This window comes from Gopherus flavomarginatus, chromosome 1, assembly GCF_025201925.1.
Source record: "Gopherus flavomarginatus isolate rGopFla2 chromosome 1, rGopFla2.mat.asm, whole genome shotgun sequence".
NCBI classification, from domain to species: Eukaryota; Metazoa; Chordata; order Testudines; family Testudinidae; genus Gopherus; species Gopherus flavomarginatus.
Window position 1 is genome coordinate 264,244,352 of NC_066617.1, and position 25,132 is coordinate 264,269,483.

A 25,132-nucleotide genomic window follows, 5' to 3' on the forward strand; every position below is an offset into this window, starting at 1 on the left:
AAGGACCAAAAATCTTTTCTGCTGAATTACATTATAAGGCCCTGAATTGTATTTGACATACTTCCCAGCTACTGTGGTTAGCAGGAATCTGAATTATGTTTGGATTTGACTGAAAGTGGTGATTGCTGTTGTGATTTGGGAGTAGGTGAGGAATGACCTTCTATTTTACTTTTAAAAGAATTAAGACTGTGTGTGGTTTTGTGCCCTGATGAACTGTAGAGGGCTCCTGTGAGCTCCTTTTTAATTAACATAGCCAGCCTTTGGACAATTTTGGACTCATATAAGATTTCCTTACATATAAGATTCTAACCCATTTCCTTACAATAGCCTTGAATTATAACACTTGCAATCAGTTTTTAAAAGAAACAAGCAGCAGAGCTTCATTTCTATAGCAGGAGACTGGAGGATGGGAGAAGGAGAAGGAGGGTCCTAAAGCTCCAGCATGCGTTCGTGTGTGCACCTACATGCACGTGCACTTCATATGTCAAATGAGGCATTTGCTTTGAGTATATCTTAAAGACCCTCCCCCCATGAGGCAATCCCATGGATTAACACAAACAAGGTGTTCCTAGTGGACAGAAATTGTTAATGGGGGTGGTAGATAACTAACAAATGGCTCCACAAGCCTGCCCTCAAATTGCCAAGTCTGACTCTGCTTCTTAAAATTTTCATTGCTGAGGCAGAAACTGAACCAGCCGCTCTTCCCTCAGACAGCTGCTGAGCCACAGATGCACCTGCCGTTGTCACAATAGCAGCTGCAAGGGGAACTCCTGTCCTGCACCTTCCAGTGCAAGTTGGAACATATGGGGGATATGCCATGTAGTCTCCTCAACTTCCTTTCTAGCAGCCTGGCCAGCAGAACATAAAGAGAAGTGCAGCAAGTATGAAGATGCGCTGAGCTGGAGCCCTACAGACAATGAACATATTTCCTCCCTGCCTCATTGCCTGCCTAGCCAGCCCAGTCCATTATGTGTAGATCTAATACTAGGAGGGAGCTTTTTTCTTTCCTGCAACTACACTACCACCCAACGGAAATTCACCCTAATCCCCCACATGTACACACACATCAGTCTGGGGAAATCCAGTCCTATGAATGACGTAACAGTGGTATGCAAAACACAGAAGCAGCCAGTTCCCTTTTCAAGTTCTGAGTAGCTCCTCAAGTGATGTTTTTATAGATATTAGCACAGAGCAAGTCAAAAAGCTTACTCACCTTATATCTCATAATAACAATCATTATAATCCTTCCATTCAAGGGTACATTCACCTCCCTGGGAGGTAGGCCAGTACCATTATCCTCATATTATTGGCCAGGAAACTGATGTACAAGGAAGCGATATGATTGTCCCAAGATCACACTGGGTATGTCTACAGTGATATCAGAGGTGTGATTGCAGTGCACGTAGACATACCAAAGCTAGCTTTGATCTAACTAGCTCAGATAATAGTAGCAGTGAAGTTGTGGCACTCTGGGCTAGTCAGTGAAATATATACCCAGGGTCCTGGACAGGTTTGTACAGCCCATACTGCCACAGCGAGTCTGTGGCAGGGCTGGGAATAGAATCTAGGAGTTCTGACTCCCAGTCCTGTGTTTTAGCTACAGAATCGTCCTTCCACTGTTTGTCCCTGTAGTGTTTCCTTTTCCTTTCTTAGCCCAATTTCTCTCCTATCTTTTGTGCTTCATTCTTTTGCACTCTCTTTCTTTGTCTGTCACCTGACTATTACTCCCCCACACGCCTTTTATCCTGGCCCCCTTCCTGCGGTGGCCAGCTGCTTAGATCTGACAATGGCTTTTGCAAATATGTGGTGTTTTACAAAAACCTCCAGTTCCTGAAGTGATGTGATTTAAACAACAACAACAAAAGCTGAGGGTCTCAAATAAAGTTTCCAGCCCTTGTGGGGGAGGACGAAAGCTTGGAAGCATGACCCTGTGTACCCTAAAAGTTCAGAAACTAGAAGACAAAGAAAAGTAACCTAAATGTATCATTTTTAAAAAAGGGAAAAATCTTGATTTTTAGCCCATCTTTTATGATTTTTGAACACTTGGGGTTGACAATCCAGAGTCCTTAGTCTCCTTGTTTTTTGTTTGTTTTTTCCGAAAACCACTGATGCCATGCTACTGTCCAAGATCAGGAACCAGCAGTGCTGGCTCTCTAATCCTCCTGCTTTTTTGTTCCAAAGTATTGCACCGAGAGGAAAGAACCAGAAGTGAAAAGGGAAAAGAAAAGAAGCCTTGACTGCCTATTTAGAAGCCCTGAGGTTAGCTTCAAGTAGCTGGAGAAAACAATTGAAGACAGAGCTTTTTTGCTACGTGCAGTTCCACTACTGCCTGATTCTGTTGGGTAGGTAAACCAAAACCACCTTTCCTCTTGAGAGTCTTATTTCAAATCAGTTGGGGATGGCCTTTTACGGGAAGGTTTTTTTTTTTTTTTATTATTCCAGCTTGCGTTTTGGACTGGAGTTCCCTTTAAATTCCACAGAGGTGAGTCAGTGCAGCTCTTTGGTGGCCATTTTGAAACCAGTTGTTGTTTGCTGCATTTCCCTCTTTCCCAGCTGGTAAGTTTCATAATTCCTGTTATATTTATCTTAGTTTTTTAATTCTTGCTGAGGAGAGGGTGCACTGTCACACCAAATAAGACTTTTTGCTTCTCTATGTAAACCAGTTAGGAGAGAGACTACTTGGAACAAATGAGACTTATCTCCTCAATTTACACCTCATGTTCACATAAGGAGAGTTGCTTCCCATCTGACCAACCACCCCACTTCTGCCAAATATAGTTTCCAGGTAGAATAGGTCCATCAAGTGGAGTCTTCATGAGGTATTGGGGTGGGGGAAGCATAGCAGGTCAAGATTGGTGAGTGTGTATGGATTGATGGATTTAGGATGGGGGATGTAAAGACTGATGGATTTGGCAATGGAAGGATATGGATCTTGGGGGTGGGGTAATAGTAGAAGAGTGGAATCTATTTTATTTTTTGGCAGCACAGCTGTTTTACTTAAGGAATATCATATATACTGTTGACTGAGGTGGAATTTTTTTGAAAGAGCCCCTTGTAGTATTTTTAGCATCACATACCTGGTTTTGTCAAAATGTAAATATTTCAGAATAGCAAATTTATCTAGAATATCATCAGAAGTGTTTTGTTCTGATAATGATGCTTCCCCCATGTGCCGCACAAGAAAAGTGTTCCTTGATCCCTTTAGTACAGGCTTTGAGACTGTTCTAGCTAAGGAGTCATTTCTAAGCATAAAGCAAAACACTCTGTCATGATTCCCCATAATCATTAATCTCTGTGAAAAAGAGAGACAAAGGCATATGGCTTCATGAAATGGTCATTGCTTTCTCAGGATAACCTTGCATTTTTAGTCATCTCCTTAATTATGACAGATACCACTTTAATCACGTGCCTTTTTTGTCTGTTTTTTTCTCACTTATTTTTGTTTAGAAATGAGGCTTAGAGGCATCACAAAATTTCATATCCATAACAATAAGACAGAAAGCGTGGTTGTAAAATCCTTTATGTGACCTACTTTTAGGTACTATTTTGTTCCACTAGTAATGACTAAACAATAGAACATGCCAGATTATGTATAGGTGCTAACATTTGCCTTTTTTTGGGAGTGGACAGCCAAACACTTTTCAAAGGTGAGTGCCCCTGTTCCCCCATAAAAATAGTATTATTAATCTGAGAACTGAAAGGGGGGAATAAGGAATTTAAAATGATTTCTTAAACATTTATGGTGGTTTCAATGTCTGTTAGTTCCATCTTTCCACAGCACTCTTTGCTTGACCTTAACAGCTCACACTTTAATTAAAACTGTAATTGGGAAATTAAAGCAGTTTGATTTTTTTTAAATGTAAATAGAAGCAGAAAGCTAATTGGATCATGGCAGATAGGCGTTCTGAGGAAAGCCATAGTAGAGAGAGAATCAATAGTATGGGAGAGGAAGAGATAGAAGGTGAAGGAGAGGAGGATTAGGTCTGAGGGGGAATGAAAAATATGTACATGTCCAAATTCCCATTACTCACCATAACTGTAGCATACATAATTTAAACACAGTAGAATCTTGTTTAGCTAAATCTAAGCAGGGACATGGAGTACATTTGAATGCAGTTCAGGTAAGAGTGGCTGTTTCTGTAAGTGGTGCGCATCGAGGAATATAACCTTAGTCAAATTCTATTCTGCTGCACTTACCACATTTAAAATTGTACTATTGCACTGTACATTTAAAATTAGTACTACTATTATAAAAGATGGAACAATACCCAACTCTGGCTGATAAGCTGTTGGTTTAAACAGGTATGGTAGAAAGATGGTTATTGGAACTCCCTACAAAAAGGTATAAAATATTCACACACATCAAAAAAAAATTCACCCCCCTTTTCTTTTTTGAAATTTCAAGAATTTAGTTGAAAATCTAAATTTTTGAATTTTATTATGAATACTGCTTTGTTGCTGTCGTATTACCTACAGAAAGAGGTTGGAGCTGGGCAGTTCAAAGTCTGCTGTGTAGTCAATTACAATTAGGATTTTAAGCTTACTTAATTGCAGTGCAGGTATCTGAGAAGAGTACTATTTTGTCCATAGTTTTGAGATACTCTTAGTTTAGATGTTGGTCTTTAAAAGCTCAACTTTCTCACATAAGAGAATCTTATGAAAGTACAATAATAAAGGAGGTTTTTGTACCAGATATGAATAATGTTTGATTTACTCACAAGAGCTGGCTGGGAATTTTCCATTGTAAGTTTTTCAGTGGAAAATGCCATTTTTCCAAATCTGAATTTTCCATAGGAAAATTTTAATTTTGAAAAATAAATAAATAAATGAATAATGTAAATACAGTTGTTTTTCTGTTGGAAAAATTGAAATCACAGTGCCCTAGCTTCTTACATGGAAAGCTCTTGTCAATTTCACTTTCTGGAAAAAGAAGGTAAGAAAATAAGAATGGCCCAGCTGGGTCAGATATATGATCAATCAGATCATCTAGCCCAGTATCCTGTCTTACAACACTGACCAGTGACAGATGCTTCAGAGAGAATGAACAGAACAAGACAGTTACTGAATGATCCATCCCCCTTTGTCCAGTCTCAGCTTCTGTCAGTCAGAGGGCTAGGAACACCCAGAGAATGGGTTTGTGTTTCTAACCATCTTGGCTAATAGTTACTGATGGACCTATCTTTTATGAACTTATCTAATTCTGTTTTGAACCCAGTTATCGTTTTGATCTTCACAACATCCTCTGGCAACGAGTTTCATAGATTGTTGGGAATTATGTGAAAAAGTACTTCTTTTTGTTTGTTATAAATCTGCTGGCTATTTATTTTATTGAGTAACCCCGGCTTCTCGTGTTATGTGAAGAGGTAGATAACACATCCTGGTTTACTTTCTCCATGTCATGATTTTATAGATTTCTAGTTGATCCCTCTTTAATTTTCTCTTTTCTAAGTTGCACAGTCCCAGTCTTTTTAGTCTCTCCTCATATGGAAGCTTTTCCATACCCCTAATTATTTTTGTTGTCCTTCACTGTACCTTTTCCAATTCTAATATCTCTTTTTTTTTTAAACCAGAATTTCACACGGTATTCCAGTTGTGTGTACACCATGGTTTTATAATGTGGCATTATGATATTTTTCTGTCTTATTTTCTATCCTTTTCTAATGGTTCCTAACACCCTGTTACCTTTTCTCACTACTGCTGCAGATTGAACAGATGTTTTCAGAGAATTATCCACAATGACGCCAAGATCTCTTTCTTGAGTGGTAGCAGCTAATATAGAATCCATCATTTTATATGTATAGTTGGGATTTATGTTTTCAAACGTGCATTACTTTGCATTTATCAACATGTCATCTGCCATTTTGTTGCCTAGTCACCTACTTTTGTGAGATCCTTTTATAAACCTTTGCAGTCGGCTTTGGACTTAACTATCTTGAGTAATTTTATATCATCTGTAAACTTTGTCACCTTACTATTTACCCCTTTTTTTCAGATCATTTATGGATATGTTGATCAGCACTGGTCCCAGTACAGATCCCTGTGGGACACTGTTATTTACCTCTCTCCATGGTGAAAACTGACCATTTATTCCTACCCTTTGTTTCCTATCCTTTAATCAGTTACTGATCCATGAGAGGATCTTTCCTATTATCCCATGACTGCATGCTTTGCTTAAAAAGCCATTTGTGAGGCACCTTGTCAAAGGTTTTCTGAAACTCTAAGTACACTGTATTGACTGGATCACCTTTGTCCGCATGTTTGTTGCTCCCCTCAAAGAATTCCAATACATTGATGAGACATGATTTCCCTTGACAAAAGCCATGTTGACTCTTCCCCAACATATTGTGTCAACAACCTTTGAGGTGGGCAGCTGGAAAGCTGAAATCTAACTTTTTGGTTCTCCCAAAGTGGAAACTTGTTCCTGCAAAAGTCGTTTGTAGTTTCTGTCTTGATTTTTTGTCCTGATTCAGAATAAAAACAATTTTAAAAATAGGGTTTATTTTCTGAGGCAATGGATCTCAGTTTTTCAGCCAGCTCTAGTACTAATGCAGTAAGATGTGAGATTTCATTTCTTCTTGCCCACTCGTCTGCAGTCAGATTTGTTCCTGATTAGAATGTTCCCTAGTTCTTGTGCTGCAATGAACGCTGCATAGTCAATTGTGTAATGTTTAAAGTGAATATAATGTTGTGAAACCAGTAAGACACAAACCGGGTTTAGAGACCCTTGGAACAGGGCTGGGAAAGAGGATGTGGGTGGTAAAACTGCTTTGACTTTCTTGCAGAGGAGATGGGCAGGTTTGGTATAGAGATAATATCTACAAAAAATCCTAGGCAACTGCTATGTTATTATATGGATGGCACAAACTCAGTCTTGTAAATGATAAATCCAGAAACCTAAATCAATCACTTCAATCACTATAAAGTTGTGCCTGGTTCAGCAGTTTCCATTTAACAAAAAAAAAAAAAAACACTACCAAAAAGAACAAAAACAGTTACTAAAACTGCAGTCTTTTTTATGAAAAAAGTCAAAATTGCAATCAGTATTATGAATTTAAATGATGGTCCTGCAATCTAATTCAAGTAGGAAGATCTGTGTGAGGCCCAATTTTCTTCAAGGAGGTTGAATATGTGTGCAAAGGTTGACTAGTGCAGATCAGATTGTAGCATTAGAGCTTTGAATTTCAGTTATGATTCCCTCAGTTGGTCCTTTCAAAATCTCAGAGCATTTCACAATTGATTTGTGGCTACACACATACAATGTATACATTTGGAACTCCAAACCTGTTTTCCTTTCATGACCTTCCTGCCTCTCCATCTCCACATTAAAAGTGATCTGAATATAGTGCATGCTTGGTAGTGTATTATGTCATACCAGTCATACCATAGTTCAAGTGGGAACTAGCATCCCTTATTATCTTCATTTCAGCATCTACCTTCTTAATTTTCCCAAAAGAAAGTGACCTTCCTGAACATTTGCATTAGAGCTGGTTGGAATTTTTTTGACCAAATATTTGTTGTTAGGGGTTTTTTTGGTTACAAAATGGCAGTTCATCAACACCAAAACTTTTCTTGGGAAAAGGTTGGTTTGAGCAAATTTTCCTGTTCCAAAAGATTTTGGGGAAAAAAAAATGAAATTGCTTTGACATTTTCAAAATTAAAAGTTCTATTTTTCAGTTCAAAATTACTTTGTTTTCAAATGTAAGTTAACTTACAGTGTATGGAAAATGGGAGGATGGAAAAAAAAAGATTTATTGAAACAAAAGGTTTCAGTTGACCTCATATGACATTTTGTTGAACAAACAAACACAAAAATTGACACTTAAGCTTTTTGTCCTGATTCATGAAGAGAAAAAAAAATTGAAAACTCAAAAATTCTCAAGGGACAAGAAAACTGTTTTCCTTCCAGCTAAAATTTGCGAGTCATACTTCATCCCAGGGAACAGTTCCCCCCCCCCCTGCCCCCAGGAAAGTCAGATAAAAATCAGACAATTTTATCAATCAATCTTGAAAATGTAGCTGAGTTCATTTTAAAATTAGTTTTTCAGACATTTGGTTCACCATATTTCCAAAATTGCTTCTCCTACATTATCCAAACTGGGGGAAGTGGGGTGGGTGGGATTGGTTGCTTGCTTTTTGAATTTTGCAGGCCTTTTTAGGAAGTAGTATATATTAGTAATTATGGGAGGTTAAGACAAAATGGGTTTAAAGAGAGATGGAGATTTGCTTTTCAGTGTATAAAAAGCAACATTTATAGTGTTTAAATGCAAAAAACTCTTAATGTGTATTAAGGGTTACAGGTGCTCAACTGTGCCCTCTGCTGCTTGTGCCTTACCTGAACAGGAGAGTTGAATTCCCAAAATTCAGACATTTGAAAACCAAGAAATGTGGAGTTACAGTTCTTTCACATTTCTGTACAAGTGTTTGAATAAAAATGTACCAAAAATGTTAGAAAAGTGGGGTAATGAAGAGTTAGCCTGATGCTTCCCAGGCACCACAACCTTCACTCTGTGGCCAAAGATCTTACCCAGCCATCTTCAAAGCGATCTTTTTTAAAATTTATTTTATTTTTGGATTTTAAAAGGATGCAAAACTCAGCTTGAAACAGAAATTTAGTTGCAGCTTTATCTGTGAAGCTATTACAAGCTGCACCAAAATGCATGTTTATAATCAGACCTTTTTCTGATTCCAGATGCAAGGTGGAAGACCAGTGAAAGTATGTTGAGGTAGTAGTATAGGAAGGAAACAAGGAGAAAGTGAATGCTGAACCAAATTCTGCAGTCTTAACTCAGATGAGACTCCCACTGAAGTCAGTGAATGTTTGGCCTGAATCAAGACTGCAGACTGGGCCTTCTTGGTGCAGGCTGTGACTCTATCCTGAATGAACATCTTTGTATATAATATATCATCTTCTAATGCATGGGTCTGACCCTGAAATCTCTTACACATGTGAATCATCTCACTAAAGTCAACAGGACTGTATGCATGAGTGTTTGCAGAATTGGACTGGTATTTGCCCCAGTTCCGAGGCGCTACCCCCACCAGAGTGAATTGATGTGGACTGACAACTGTAGTTCAGAATTTGCTGCCTTCTGATACTTCGTCAGTCTCTTCAGCTTACTTTTATATAGGTTTTTTGTGTTAAATTTCTTACTTCCCTCCCAAGCTGGTCATTACCTCTTCTGAAACATTGATCTCAGACTGCACGCTTTTTTCCCCTATGAAGGAAAGTACATTTTGTATCATCTAAAATTATTATAAATACAGCAAGGGTGACAGCAAAATAGCAGCAGTAAAAATAACCGTAGTTTTTATCTGTTTAATTGAATGTGCTGTATCAGGAATTCTAAACAGCTTGATGTCAAGCAGTCACACGCATGGCTGTTATATAAGCATTTAGCAGTGTATGCATAGTAAAGTGTTCAATACACTGTACCAAACTTGTTTGGGAGTGGAAAATAAGGATTAAAGATAATGCTATATTGTAATAGCTTTAAAGTGCTGAAACAATTCTAAATAGAATAAATGAATATTAAGATATCTCCATACATTATTAATACATATAGAATTAGCCCCACTCCTGAAACTGAATCTGTGTGGGTGGAGCCTGGGATCTCCATGGAACCTCACTGAACTCAACAGTGCTTCCTGCAGGTGTATTGTTCTGACTGCAGGATCAGAGACTTAAATTGTTAATAACTGTTTAAGAGTATAGTGTGGTTCTGTGTCTAGGGCACTGGACCTAGGAGACCTGGGTCCTACTCCTAGCTCTGTCACCAAGTTGGTCTGTAACTTGGGCAGGTGTAATTTCTGTCTTTGTTTAATTTTATAATGAAAAAAGCCCTACAAATATTTGAATACATTTTCAATTAGAACTCACGTGGCAGAATGATGGTGTGTACATAATGAAAGATCTAGATACACTTGGAGACGAGATGTTTGCTTTTCCAACTTGACCAAGAAAAATAATCAAAGTCTAAATAAGGGATTGAAATTCAGTGGCTTTATTTATTTTTTCTTCAAATGGCTATTTCGTTAAATATTTTTTAGAACAAAAACACTTCCCTTTTCATTTATATTGCCATACGATTTAAACTAGTATTTTTATTGGTGGTCATAAAACAAAATAACAAATAAAATATTCTATATTCAGCAGTTTATAGTTACTAGAATCACGTGACTCTAGATGCCAGAATCAAGTCACTTCATACATATTCACTCTCTCTTTTTACACAGCACTCCAGTGTAACATCAATAATTTTACAGCAATTAGTTGACAACATGTATAACATCCCATTTACCAGGCCATGAACTGCACTTTACTATGCTGGTATCAAGCTGTTAACTAACAACACATTTAAGAGCTGCTGGTAACAAGTAATGTCTTGTGGGTTTTGTTTTGTTTTGTTTTGTTTCTTTTTTAAATAGATCTGGCCATTAGCAGAGTACAGTGAAGTAAAAAGATTCTTCTGTATATAGTACCAGAAGAACATCAAATGGATGTTATTTCCCTCCCTTCCCCCACAGTGACCAATGTGCTTTCATCACTCATTTTTTATAAGTTTGTACACAGATATTTCCAGAGTAATATAGCTGTTCCCCTGAGATATGGGAGTCTGAGAGATGGAACAAAATAATCATTCAAAGAGAGTCTAAGAAATAAATATTAGAATTTAGAGATGCCTGTTTTGTAAGGTAATACAGACTCCTTGTGAGAGTGGGATAAAGGATGACATTTACCACAGTACAACCAGCCTCCTTCGTGGTTCTTTACACTTATATCTATCTATTGGGTTTATACTGTCACCCATCACAATAGTATCTGGGGCCTAGCTTCACAAAGGTACTTAGGTGTGGTGAAGCTGAGTGCCACAGTGCCTACATTTTAGGCACCTAGGAAAAACAATTGTTTTTTACAAAGCCTGAGTTAGGCACCTGGGATCCTAACACCATAAACAGGGAGATATAGGCACCTTAAACTGCAATTCAAAAATGCTGGCTCACTAGGTGAGGAGCCTAAGCTAGCCAATGGGAGATGTCAATGAGAGACGTATATACTAAGCCCTGCCTCTCTCTCAGAGATATGTACCTAAATCCAGACTGCAGGTAGGCACCTATCTCTTCTAGTGATCCTCAGCTGTGAACACTCTTTGCATTAGGCACCTATGGCATTTTTTAACAATAGGGAAGGACCTTGTAATCACTTGGGATGTGAGAGCCCCCTGGTTCTAGTTCCCCATCCACCTGATGATAGGAAGGGATTGAAAAAGGGATCTGCCACCTCTCCAGTGGGGGCACTAACTTTTGGGCTATTGGATATTATGATGTGGGGCAACCTCAGTCTCTCCCATTAAAGCTGATGCAATGTTAATAAATAATTAGTCATTGGAGCATGGGAACTATATTCTAGGTCTCCCACATCTTGGATGAGTGCTGAAGTCAGAAAGCTATCGAGTAATTCTCATGACTGTGCTCTGTCTCTCTGTCTTATTGATTGTCTGGGGTTTAGGTGCTTAAGTAGCTTTGTGAATCTAGACCCGTGCATCTTCCACATAAAATCAATAGCTATAGTATAACATGACTACTAATTTATGGTCATTAATAACAATTAAAATAAGCTAGGCTTCTGGGGGCCAGGGACGGTTTTTTTCACATTTTGATGGATTTTAGGTCATTTTCTTCTTAGAAAGTTGACAGAGAAATGCAAAGAAAAACAATCAGATATTTGCAACATGGACATAAAATCATCCCGCAGTCTCCAGGATCATGGTTTATGTGGAAATGCTCTCTTCTGTTGCTATGTCTCCCACTGTGCTTCACCTGTCTCTCCTCATGGCCTATATCCACAGCCCTTTGATGGTTTCCATTTCACATCTATTTTAGGCATTGCTTTTCTGCCCCATTTCTCTATCCCTTGCAGCTTCTTTCTTCCTTTCTCTCACCTATTCATGGCTACTTTCTCACGTTTCCCCTGATGTCTCTGTCCCCCGTTCAGAAAGTCATAACTTTCTGCAAAACTCTTTCTTGTGACTAAAATTTTCTGTGAATGGTCTCAGTCCAAAGGTGACTTTCTTCTCAAGTTTTCCACAGCAGCAAAGTCTATTCACCTATTTTTCAGTTATGTCCACTCTGTGCAGGGGAGAGGGGGACATATATAAGAAAGGGAATACTCATTTCCCGCTAAATCATTCTACTGGTGGTCACTGGCAACAAAAAAAGTATCAATGTTGTTGTACAGCTGAATACTGAGTCAACCCTACCCTGCTATTTGAATATCCACTCTCAGGGCTTGGCTACAGTGGAGAGTTGCAGCGCTGGTGGTGGGTTTACAGCGCTGCAACTTAGTAACTGTCCACACCTGCAAGGCACATCCAGCGCTGCAACATCCAGCTGGCTGCAGTGCTGGCTGTACACCTGGTCTGCTTGGGGTGTAACGATTGCAGCGCTGGTGATGCAGCTTTGCTCCATAGGTGTGGCCACCAAAAGCGCTGTTATTGGCCTCCAGGGTATTAGGAGGTATCCCAGAATGCCTGCTCACAACAAACCGGAAGAATGGCTGAACTCCGAGCTCCCCCAAGCTGCTTATCTAAAAAACAAACACAGCTCCTGTTTGCTCCATCGAGCGGAGGCAGGCAGGGGAATTGCTTTGGAAGGTTCACAGCTGTTTGCTTGAAGAGAGAAGTCACACGGCAGAGGGGGAGGAGGGAGTCCGTGTTGAGCAGCTGCTTATGTAGTCTGAAGGATATTTAGGAGTGCATAATTTGCATTTAGTGAATAAGAGAGGGGTGGGGGAAGGGCTTGAAACTTTTAAATTGATTGCAGGTTGGTGATGTGTATGTTTCAGTCCTTAGAACTTGCAAGGCAGGGAGCTGACAGATCCAAAAATCCACTCTCTCTCTCTCTCCCTCACGTTTCCCCTCACCCCCCTCTTTTGAAAAGCACGTTGCAACCACTTGAACGCTGGGATAGCTGCCCACAATGCACCACTCCCAACAGCGCTGCAAATACTGCAAATGCGGCCACACTGCAGCGCTGGTAGCTGTCAATGTGGCCACACTGCAGCGCTTTCCCTACACAGCTGTATGAAGACAGCTGTAACTCCCAGCGCTGTACAACTGTAAGTGTAGCCATACCCTCAGCAATGTATGTGGTGTTTGAGACACTCTGTTGAGGAAAATATCAATAAAACCCAGAGTGCATGATCATATAGAAGTAAGCTATTTTTCATTCATTGCAACTCATCAAATTGCGTAAGTGTACATATTCAGTGTCACTGGTTAACCATAGAAACTTTTGGTTTATCATATCATTCTCTTCAGCTCATTGTACCAATTTTTCTCATGAATGTAAGAGTTACTATATTAGAATAACTTCTACTATTGGTATCTCTTATTTTTCTGTGAATTCCTCTACTTTGATTTATGATCGGAAACCAAATACCTGATTAACACATTCCAATACAGCAATATCTTATTATATACCAAAAACAATGACATTAAACCGTTGTTTTCCCTACATGCTCCATTTAATCTCTAAAAGAAGGACATAGTTCAGAGAAATGAATTATTCACCAACATTATACCAATTCCCTCCTGAAATCCCACCAACACTTGGTCATAAATTCTTAAACCTCAGCGATACTTCTCAGAGACACATTAGTGAAAAGCATGAGAGGTTCTGTAAATAGTAAATAAACACTGGGTTTAACAATCACTTTGCATAACATTTGCAGTAAGCCCCTTCCAGTTGGCTGTATGTTAAGTGTATTTAGTGCATCTAAGCTTTAGTTTTCGCAACAACTGTATGACCATAGAGTAGAGTGGTCAGAAGTTTAGATTGCATTTCAATTGTTGCTAGTTTGGGGCCAGTTTGGAATTTACTTTTTATATACTTCTAAGAGTATAAAATAGAGAAAATACTTAGACTGCAAACATATTGTATTTGACTATAAATGTAGACTATCATACTTTCCAAGGCACTCTGTCAGAGATTCGTGCATTTCGAAGGTATGTGTGTGGTCTCTAGAAGGAAACAATATGGCTTTCTTGGAATTGCATGTAAACTGTCTCAGGCGCAAGTGATACGATCTTTCCAGATACAGAACCCTAAAATAGGTTAATACATGAATAAACTTTGTTGTGAAGGAACTAAGTTTGGTACATAATATACATGATGCATAACCACAAAAGCAAGCAAGTGGAAAAACTAAGGAGCTAACATACCCTCTACTTCTGCACTGTCAGGCACCCACCTTACCACTACCATAGTTCCTATGTACACATACAACTACCATAACTGTGTCCTCACAGGGATGCCAGCTTTCATCCTTCTTTACCAAACTAGCCCTCAATTTTCCCCTCCACACACACACCCCTTCGCTATATCATTCCCTCCCAAAACTCTTTGGGGATATCTACACTGCTGCAGGAAGCACACTTCCCAGGTCAGGTAAACAGATGTGTTAACTCTGCTTGAACTAGCGCATTAAAAATAGCAGTGCATCCAGGGTTAGCATGGTCAGCAGCTCAACTGGCTAGCCCAAGCCGTCTCATGTGCTATTCTTGGCTACAGTTGTATTTTTAGAGCGTTAACTGTCTATTTAAGCTGGGAAGTGTGCTCTCAGACATACCCTTAGTTGTAGATGTTTAGTGTCATAGTTTGGTGTATTAGCAGGAAGTAATTTAGTAAAAGCTGGAAAGTTGGCATTCTAAGTGGGCAGAGTTAAGGTGAATAATATGTACTGTATGATAGTTGTGGTAGTGGTCACATGTGGTTGCGGGTCGAGAAGTAGCATATTTATTGTTGAGTTGTTTAACTTTTTGTTTCCTTCATTTTGTGGCTTTATGTCCTGTCCGTTATTTGCAACTGTTTCACAACATAGATGCTGTGTGTTTGTTTTCAGTGGTTAAGTATTTGCATACAGGTCCACACAAGCCTTGCATCTCTCTTCATGCCTGGGCTTCCCCAGAAACTAAGTGGGCTTGGTGCCCATCTCTGACTACAGTTCAAGTTCAGTGAACCCTGGGAACATTTTTAGACCCAGTAGCAAAGCTGACTGTGCCATTTGTCAGGAAAATTTGCATTCCAGTTTCACTCCTCCTTCTGTTCTGTGTGTCATGCTGTCAAGAGTGGCTCACAACTGTGAGTACCTATCTCAGGGCAGACTGTCAGAAAACAAGGGCAAACACACCAAACTGGATTTCACCAAGCCAATAACAATTGTGAACTCCTGGATCACTATAACAGTCTTGCCATGCAGTCACAGACAGTCCCCTTAGCCTCCAACCTATCTTGCCACCCAGAGAAACTGAACTTTGTGATAAAAGGTTATATAAATAAACAATCACACTACATCAGGTTTCTCTCAATCCCAAAGGATCAGTCACTTACCCCAGGTCAACTGGTATTCCAGGTCATATACCAAAGACAAGACTGACAGCCAGTTCTATAGTAAACTAGCTATAGGTTTATTAGCTAGGAAAAAAGAATGAGAGTTATTGAGAGGTTAAAGCAGGTTAAATATAGTGACAGGTGAGTCAGTTTGTAAGTCCAAAATGGTAGCAGAGATGTAGTAATCTGCCAGTTTCCTAAAAGTCTTTTCAGGGTTACCCAGAATAATTCTGGGAATCTCTGCTTTTCATTTGTAAAAGTCCAAGACAGTTCAGAGATAAAGGATCTTCCTTTGAATCAGTACTTATAGCTTCTTCAGACAACAATCTGATAAGACCAATTGCTTTGAATTTAGCACTCTTCTTCATTTGCATTCAATGAGTGATTTAGTCACAGGGATATACATAATGTAAATGCTGCCATTACATTATAATAGGAATAGATAAGTGAAAACAATACAAGTAACATTCCATTCGTTTTCATGAAGTTCTAACACCTGAATACACATTTTCATGAACACACACTTTGATCTAGTGTTATTTAATTACTGGGCATGCATAATGTAAATGCAATGTAATAGTAAACAAATAAATTGGCCTGAATATATATACTAATACATTTAACTCCTTTGATATTCACACACAAGTGAACTGGCCTATGGCTCTGGCCTGAGCTAGTCTGTCAGCATCAAACTGTGTATCTTCTAGAGGTTGTGACATGGAACAAATGAGGTAAAGGGAGTAGGAAATTGGCAATAGAAGTCATATCGCCAAACACATTGAAAAATCATGACAACCCCCCCACATCATAAGATTTAAAATCAAATAACAAATCACATTTTGGGCACTTTCGTGTTGGGTTTTTGAGCCTTAGGGGAGAGCTGATAATCCCCAATTTGTGTGTGATCATTTCAGGTTGAAAGTGTTGCCTTAAATACAGAAACAAAATGTGAGCCTCCTTATTGGCTGCTTAGGGAAAACTCTATCTACCATCTCCCTAACCTCCGGATTGTGGGAGCTGCCATTCTATCCAGTTCCTGAGAGGGTGGGAGGGAGAGGAATGGCATGAATGGAAGAGGTCTCAGAACTAGTGTGAAGGCACTGAGTTCTCACACAGAGTGTGGGGGCCAAACACCTTGTTTCTCTGGGGAAAGGGAGACAAACCCACTCCTCCTTCCAAGATGCGAGGGGGGGGGGAATAATAGATAATTCTACATATTCTTTCTCCTTAGGGTCCAGTGGCTGACCCTGGACAGAGCAATCCACACGCTGGTGCTATATCAATGATAAGTGGTGCTATACTAATAGATATAGTATTTTGACTTTAATCCAAAAAATAACAAGGTTCCATAACTGATGGTATAACACAGCTAAAACATATTTTGTAGCATTTTCCAGCCTACAAATAGTTTCCATTTTAAATATACTGCTTTATCAAAGGATACTAAGGGGAAAATAGGAGCAGCTGCTTTCCCCATCTTCCCCACCTATTGAATCAAGAGGTAGGAATGCAAGAAAGAGGCAGTGCATCTTATTTATCAAAGGAGGCTTGTGATTTTCTGGCAAAATAAATGTATTAGAAGAAAACAGACTTTGGAGCCTTAACGAATGTATCTGTCCCCCTGATAGAGACCTCTTTACATCTACTTCTTTTCCTTGAGATAATGAAGATTTCTAAATAAAAAAGAGAAAAAAACATATGGGCTTAAACTGCAGCAAGGGAGATTTAGGTTGGACATTAGGAAAAAGTTCCTAACTGTCAGGGTAGTTAAACACTGGAATAAATTGCCTAGGGAGGTTGTGGAATCTCCATCTCTGGAGATATTTAAGAGTAGGTTAGATAAATGTCTATCAGGGATGGTCTAGACAGTATTTGGTCCTGCCATGAGGGCAGGGGACTGGACTCGATGACCTCTCGAGGTCCCTTCCAGTCCTAGAATCTATGAATCTATGAATGAATATATGTATGTATATTTTCTAATTACAAAGACAGTGTTACAGTTACCATTTTAGGAAAGAACAAAGCCACTGTACTCTTAAATATAGAGCATAGTGCTGCAATTAGTATAATACAGTCTCTCTAGATTATGACATCACTAATGTTATAGCTGGAGAAGATCTTTAAATCTATGTGGTATATATGTTAGTGTAGGCTTGCCTCCATAGTTGCTTCTTTAGGCTACAGGATAATCAGTAGAGATGGACGCCTTGACCAAAAAAAATAGCTAAAAAAAGTGCAGCTGTCTACAGTTAAAAATAATACAACTTAAGTATATGATGACTAGTGGTCTGAAAATCCTATATGGCAGTGGTTCTCAAACGAGGGCCACCACTTGTTCAAGGAAAGCCTTGGCAGGCCAGTCCTGTTTGTTTATCTGCCGCATCAGCAGGTTCAGCCGATTGTGGCTCCCACTCACCGTGGTTTGCCGCTCCAGGCCAATAGGGGCTATGGGAAGCAGCGCGGGCCGAGGGAAGGGCTGGCTGCCCTTTCTGCAGCCCCCATTGACTTGGAGTGGCAAACCACGGCCAGGGGGAGCCGTGATCGTCTAAACCTGCGGATGCAGGAGGTAAACAAATCGGCCCAGCCTGCCAGGGGCTTTCCCTGAACAAGCGACAGCCCTAGTTTGAGAACCACTGCCATATGTAACCCTTCTGCCCATTGGAATTTGCAGCAACCAGGGGTGGTTCTCTTGGGGTTTCTCTTCAACAATACAACACAAAACCAGCTTGAGTCCCCCACCCCACTCCACCCCCCGAATGACCTGAGACAATTACATATTACCTGGGTTCCTCTAAGAGGCAATGCTTCCCCTCTTATAAACACAGAGCCTGAGTGTAGAAAAGAAACTTTTAATAAAAGGAGGGAAATAACTCAGCATTAATTTGAGAAAACACCACAAACAGGGCTCATAAACATAAACCATGAGCAGAAGACCCATCCCCAAGTAAATTGGGTAATGTCCTTTTCCCTCAGGTTCTTATGTCCAGCAACCTAAAGTCCCTTTATTGCACCCATCCCATCTCTGCTCCTTACTCACAGTTGTTGTCCTTGGTCAGTGCAGACCTAGAGTCTACAGGTGCACCTCCCACCTGGGTGGAGGTGGGGGATATGAAGGAACTTTACTTGCTCCACTTCCCAGGTACTCGCTCACTGCTCCTCTTAGCTGGCTGTCCTGCCGGCCGATCAGCGCTCTGATCTTCTTTGCTGGCTACTCTACCAGCCAGTCGCCACGCCTATCCACCAGCTGCCTTGCTGGCTGATCACTGCGCTTTTCCTCTGGCTTCCCTATTACTGCACCTCTCTGCCAGTCACTTCACTGGCCAATCACTACGCCTCTCTGCTGGCCGCCCCGCTAACCACTCGCCAGTCTGCTGGGATGTCTTCAGGTCCTACCACTTAACACAGCTCTCAGTGATTGCAGCTGTTTCTGGGGGAGCCTCACTCTTGTGCACCCTGAGCAGTCTCTTGCATCAGAGACACTCTCCCAAAGCAGGTCCAACACTTAGATCTAGGTATCAGGTATGCAGCGTGTAATAGGACTCTCAATGAGCTCTATTATTAAATAGTGGAGAGAGGAAAGGTTGAATGGTGGTTGGGGCCCACACCACCAGGCACAACTACTTGTCCCCGCCCTCTCTCATCTCACTTGGCTTTGAAACTCATGTCTTCTGCCCAAAAAGTGCTGTTTAGTTGAGCGTAAGTCCCTCAATCAGGATATGTTAGGTTAAGTTCTGCTGCCTTTGATTCACACAACAAGGATAACAACATTTTATTACTCCTGCCCCAATAACAAGAAGACTGAGGATCCAACAACAGCCAAAAGTGATCATTTGCACAAGCAATCCCATCAGGCTGAGCACCTGGGCCAGGTGGGTGTGCCCTGCAAACAATATCAGCTCCTGAAGTCCTCTTCCACAGCTCATCTCTAGATGCCAGGGGAAAGCTCATCGACACTCTGCTTACATCCATATAAAAAGTATCTGGGTTTAGTATTTTCCATATTGCCTGTTGTATGACCGGATGAATACATTTTTAATTTGCTTAATAGTTGTTTTTTTCAATCCCAAGATATGACGGGGCGATGAAGATCAGAGTTTAAATTCAATTTACTGCCTCATTTGGTCTAGATCATGTGAGTCAAAATTGCAGCACTTACCGTCAAACAAGGGCACTTTGGAATGTGAGGGAGGCAGCATGGGAGCTGAAAAGAGCACAAACAGAAATTTGTTAAAAATAGGTAAAATGTGGCCTCCTTGTTCTTGAAGCTTGTGTATTGTACTTCATGTTATATAATATTGAACAAAATGATTACAGCAAATTGCTGTAAAAACTCAAACCAGTAACATTTTGTTCTTATTTTGTTATGGGAAAAGGTGAGTTGAGGACACTAGGGAGTTGAGGAGGGTGGGGAAATGCAGTGAAAGTCATCTGTGGGAGGGTGTGAGTGAGAGAAGCAATGTTTCAGACATACAGAAATGAACAGACCTTGACAAAAAGACCAGGGAGGGGGAAAAAAGAAAAGAAATGTAGAAAGGGAGAAAGCAAGACAGTGCTAAAGCAGTTTAGTTTCCTTCAGAGAAGGAAAAGAACGAGTGGCCGATTTTGATCTTTATTCAACTCCCACTGGCCTGTTCTCTTCTGACAAGTTGATTCCTACCTCATGAAGGAAGTTTCCTCCTCTCCATATATGGAGAAAAAAATAGTTTGTTTTTGTTATTGGGAGGAGCCAAGGAAGGGATTGCTGAGAGGATTGTTTTGTTTATTTTTTTGTTTTCTTTTTAGTAGGGCCTCCACAGTCAGGATTAATAATACAAAGCCCTTTTATAGTTCTAATTATGCTGATATTAACCGCTTAAATTAATCTTTAAAACACCCCATAAGATAAAAAAAAATATATCATCTCCATTTTGCTGATAGGAAAACTGAGAGTGGCACTGTGCCTCAAGTTGGAGAAGAGACTGGACTTGGTTGTAAAGAATGCACTAGGATTTTTAAAATTGAGGTTACTAAACACACAGTCCCTTTAGTTCTCCAGGGTGTTCTGGCTTCCAGATGAATGAAATATAGGGTCTGCTGCCTGCTGTTACCACAAATGGTTTCTCAAAGGCCTGTACCTAAAAGGGACTCTGATAACAGTAGGTAGAAGACTAAGTGGTTGAGTGCCACCCAGCAAGAAATGGGGTGAGAATTCTGGCATTCTGGACTCCTGATCTCATGCTCAGACCAGGCTGCACCTAAAACCATGACATCAAAGTAGTTTATTTTTCTTTTATTTTATAATGTTCCATGGGTAAAAAATGGCCAATTCTTTTCTTTGTGGTTCAGCACCAAGTTTCTGGTTCAAAGACAAGTTTGGTCCAATGACCATTTTTTCCTTCTTACCCACATCAGGGAGATTCTTCTTTTGTTTTTATCACTATTTATTTCTATTTCTTCTATACAAATTGCAGTTTCCTCAGTGGTGCAGTTCCCACCTGTGCTAATTTGTGAACAATGTCTGCTATCAGAGCTCTTACAATTTCTACTCACCATCTCTTCCAGGACTCAAAATGAGATGCATGTTTTTTTTAAATTTTCACAGCTCATTCATATGCTCTCAGCTGCTCATCACATTGCACTAACAAAATTGTGAAAAGGAACTGCTAAACTTCTGCATAAAAATTTATTGATATTACTAATTTTTTTAAAGTTAATTGCTACAAGAGGGAAAATTGCAAAACCTCTTGTTTACTAAAGGAAAAAATGTTTCATGATCATTAACATTTTTAAAAATCAAGTCTTCGTAGCTTAAATCATGTTCTTGTCCTGTGGCCAGGTGCTTCGATGCTAGTCACGTTTCCCACCCCCACCCCCCACCCCGTTGAAGAGAAAAATGAACACAACAAAGTTTCTGTAAAAGCTAAAAATATTTAGAAACTCATGTTGGTTAAATAAAGCTGAGGGGGAAATGGGCACATGTTTGTTCCACAATAAGGAAAAAATTATTTTTTTGAAGTTTTCTTGTAAATGCTATAAAATTCGAAATCTAGTGTACAATGTCTTTCTATAAAGTTCTAACTTTACTGTTAAAACTGAAAAATAAATTCCACATGGTGAGAAATGTACAGAATTTTGGGAACTTTGAAATGAGTCCACTTCTTATTGGAAACAGAAACTAGGGCCTGCATATATTCAACATATTTGTTCACAATATAAACCATATTGTCCTACTAGAGCAGAGTTGGAAATGACAGTAGTAAAACTTGAGACATAACTGCACTTAAAATTCAGCCAAAACATTTTTATCACAGCAGCTTATTTATTCAACTGACTTTCTCTGTTCTGCATATGCCTTCTCTTCCTCATCTCTCAGCAATTACTAGTCATCATGTGATTTCATTTGTATGGATTGACGGGGTTGGCCCTGTTGCCAGTAACAATTCATCTGGAGATATCTTGCTACCAAAAGGCCAGATTCTGGCATTCTTACTCACATTAATCATAGAATCATAGGACTGGAAGAGACCTTAAAAGATCATCTAGTCCAATCCCCTGCACTCATGGCAGAACCAAGTATTAACTAGACCATCCCTGACAGGTGTTTGTCTAATCTATTCTTAAAATTCTCCAGTGATGGAGATTCCACAACCTCCCTGGGCAATTTATTCCAGAGTTTAACGACCATGACAGGAAGTTTTTCCTAATGTCCAACCTTAAACCACCCTTGCTGCAATTTGAACCCATTGCTTCTTGTCCTATCCTCAGAGGTTAAGGAGAGCAATTCTTCTCCTTCCTCCTTCTAACAACCTTTTATGTACTTGAAAACTGTTATCATGTCCCCTTTCAGTCTTCTCTTCTGCAGACTGAAAAAAATGAGTGTATTTAATCTTTCCTCATAGGTCATGTTTTCTAGACCTTAAATAACATTTGTTGCTCTTCTCTGGACTTTCTCCAATATGTCCACATCTTGCCTGAAATGTGGCACCCAGAACTAGACATACTGCTCCAGTTGAGGCCTAAACAGCGCAGAGTAGAGTGGAAGAATTACTTCTTGTGTCTTGCTTACAACGCTTGCTATGACATCTCAGAATGATGTTTGCTTTTTTTTTGCAACAGTGTTACACTGCTGACTCTCATTTAGCTTGTGATCCACTATGATCCCCAGATCCCTTTCTGCAGTACTCCTTCCTAGGCAGTCATTTCCTATTTTATATGAGTGCAACTGATCGTTCTTTCCTAAGTGCAGTACTTTGTATTTGCCTTTATTGAATGTCATCCTTCTTATCTTCTATTATGCTATGATTTTATTATTTCAGACCATTTCTCCAGTTTGTCCAGATCATTTGAATTTTAATCCTATCCTCCAAAGCACTTGCAGCCCCTCCCAGTATCATCTGCAAACTCTGTGCCATTATCTAAGTCATTGATGAAGATATTGAACAGAGTAGTGTCCTTCATTCTGCAAGTAGCTCCTGTTCCATATGGGGGGAGATTGTCATAGCACTTCACAGTTATGAGTGTTGTAAGAGTTTGACAGTAGCCTATGCTGCTTGGGTCAAAAACAGGTGTAAAAGGGAGAATATAAAAAAGAAGAAATATTTGTCTACTCCTATATGCCATGTCCTATTATTGATTCCTTTAGGCAGGTTTGCATGGAACTCTATTAGTTATAGAATAAGCAGGCTAAAGTTACCTGTCTGAATAAAGTTACCACAATTAGATTATAACCTTGACTTGCAACATTTAGCCTGAATCAAGGGAAAATATTTGTTTCCAGAAGTGTTATATCTTATTTAAGTATTGATCTCAAACACATCTGCCACTAATTCATTAAAATGAGCTATTCTGGCTTTTCACAATTTTCTTGTATAACAATCTCAGAAGTGTATCTAAATATGAATGATTCAGGCATATGAGGGAAAACTCATTGGTTATGGGGTTTGTTCTGGTTCTTAAATGTCTGTAACTTCTTTAATTTGAGAATGCTCTGCTTTTTCATGCATATTTTAGCTAGACTGTGTTTTGGTACAAATGCATGCAAATTACATGTTTTGTACCAGTACTTTGGAGAAGAGGAGTGGCTATTTTTAGTGCAAATGTTACTGTACTGCATTCCATATATGATCTTAGAATAAGCAGCTACTTTTTGCCTTTGTAGGTAAATATGTACAATGCTCCCCATCCCTACTTTGTAGCTAACATTTGTAATACACATTGTCTATGTGATCCTCAAGGGAAACTATATTCCATGATTTCTCATGAGATTCACGTCAGACCATGTTACCACAATCTGTCATTCACTTACAAAGTTCACTTGCAAAGCAGAGGTAACATTGCCACATCATTCACTAATAAAACAGCTATTGTGACGTGCCTGCTTAAAAAATATGGATGACTTCTGACAAGTGAATCAGAACATGCTCTTGTGATGTTATTACAAAAGGTTAGTTATGTTAGTCCATGTATAAAATGCCTGCTGTTATAGGTGTACTCTTGCTTTGATGCTCCCTGCTGTTGGTAGAAGAAATCTAAGGCTAATCCAAGGAAACTATCCTTTTTTTTTTAATCTGGACCAAAATAGCTGGCTCAGAACAGGTACAGAAATTTATAATGCTCCACAACCATCTGTATGGATCTGGAGCATTTCAGAGGGGAGACATCAGTGTGGAACAGGATTTTAACTGTAATCAACTTACTGAACTGCTAGGAGAGGGCACAGAGAAACTTAAAAATCATTAGATCTTCAAGGTTTGTTAAAGAAATGTTTGGGAGGTGAGTGGGATCATGTAGAGGGCTACTTCATCCACATTTTCCAAAATAAAAAAAAAATCATTTTACTTCAGTTCTAAGAGGCCTTCTGAATGTGGGAATCACTAATACCTCTCCAAAGCCTAGGCCACTGCAGGCCTGTGGTGGAGTGTCAGAAGGAAGTGGCAAATTTGCAAGAAACAAGTTTGAATGGCAAAAACTGACTTTCTTGCTGTTAAGCAAGGTGTTTGATGGACTCACCTGATCTTGACTGATGGGAAAAATTTTGCAGCTCCCTTGTGAAAAGGCTAAGTACTTCAGAGCCACCTCTCCCTCCTGCAGTTCCTTAGGCTACAGAGCAGGGACACTTGCCATATAGCTATACAAGGCAGAGAGGGAGGAGTTAAGAGTCCTACAGAGGTAAGTAGTAGGAGATGTTAAGAAAGAAAAGGAGGAAATCAAATTACATTTTTCTCACAGTTTCAATGACAGTCCACAAAATGCATTATAAATAATAAGCTTTGATAAAATATACAGACTCAGAAATATTATACTTCAAGAAGCAGACTTTTAAAATAATCCAGGTCTGTTAAATAATGTTGTATTGTGGAATGATAGGATGTTGCTTATAATCTGAGTATGTACATAACAACCATGATCTACTATAAACCTCTTGTAAAAGCAGCAAAGAGTTCTGTGGCACCTTATAGTCTAACAAGCGTATTGGAGCATGAGCTTTTGTCGGATGCGTGTGTGTACCTCTTGTGGCGTATAACCCCAATCTCCAAAAAGAGACTCTGCATCTACTTAGTCAGCATGAATGAGGACAGGTGTTAGTCATCAGCTTTACCTCTACCTTGGAGATGCTTTCCCCTATCCCTGTCATTTGCAATAGCCAAGCAGAGTTCACGATCCTGCTCCTTCCTAGTGAAGACTTCTCCAAGCTTCAGAAGTAAGTTCAGTCTGTACACTCCAGCAAGTGGCATCTTTATGTAACTCTGTAAAAAATAGAAGCTAT

At 39.6% G+C, this 25,132-nt stretch overlaps 1 protein-coding gene and 1 long non-coding RNA gene across 2 annotated transcripts in view; both read left to right on the forward strand.

The window, feature by feature from the left end:
• NALF1 (NALCN channel auxiliary factor 1) overlaps positions 1 to 25,132 on the forward strand; it is an 839,509-nt gene that overhangs the window by 263,525 nt on the left and 550,852 nt on the right. The gene's annotated exons all lie outside the window — the stretch shown is intronic.
• LOC127050818 (uncharacterized) overlaps positions 1 to 25,132 on the forward strand; it is a 283,849-nt gene that overhangs the window by 116,833 nt on the left and 141,884 nt on the right. Inside the window, exon 2 of the long non-coding RNA XR_007774289.1 lies at positions 17,117 to 17,316. This is a non-coding gene — a long non-coding RNA (uncharacterized LOC127050818). The remainder of the gene's footprint in view (positions 1 to 17,116; positions 17,317 to 25,132) is intronic.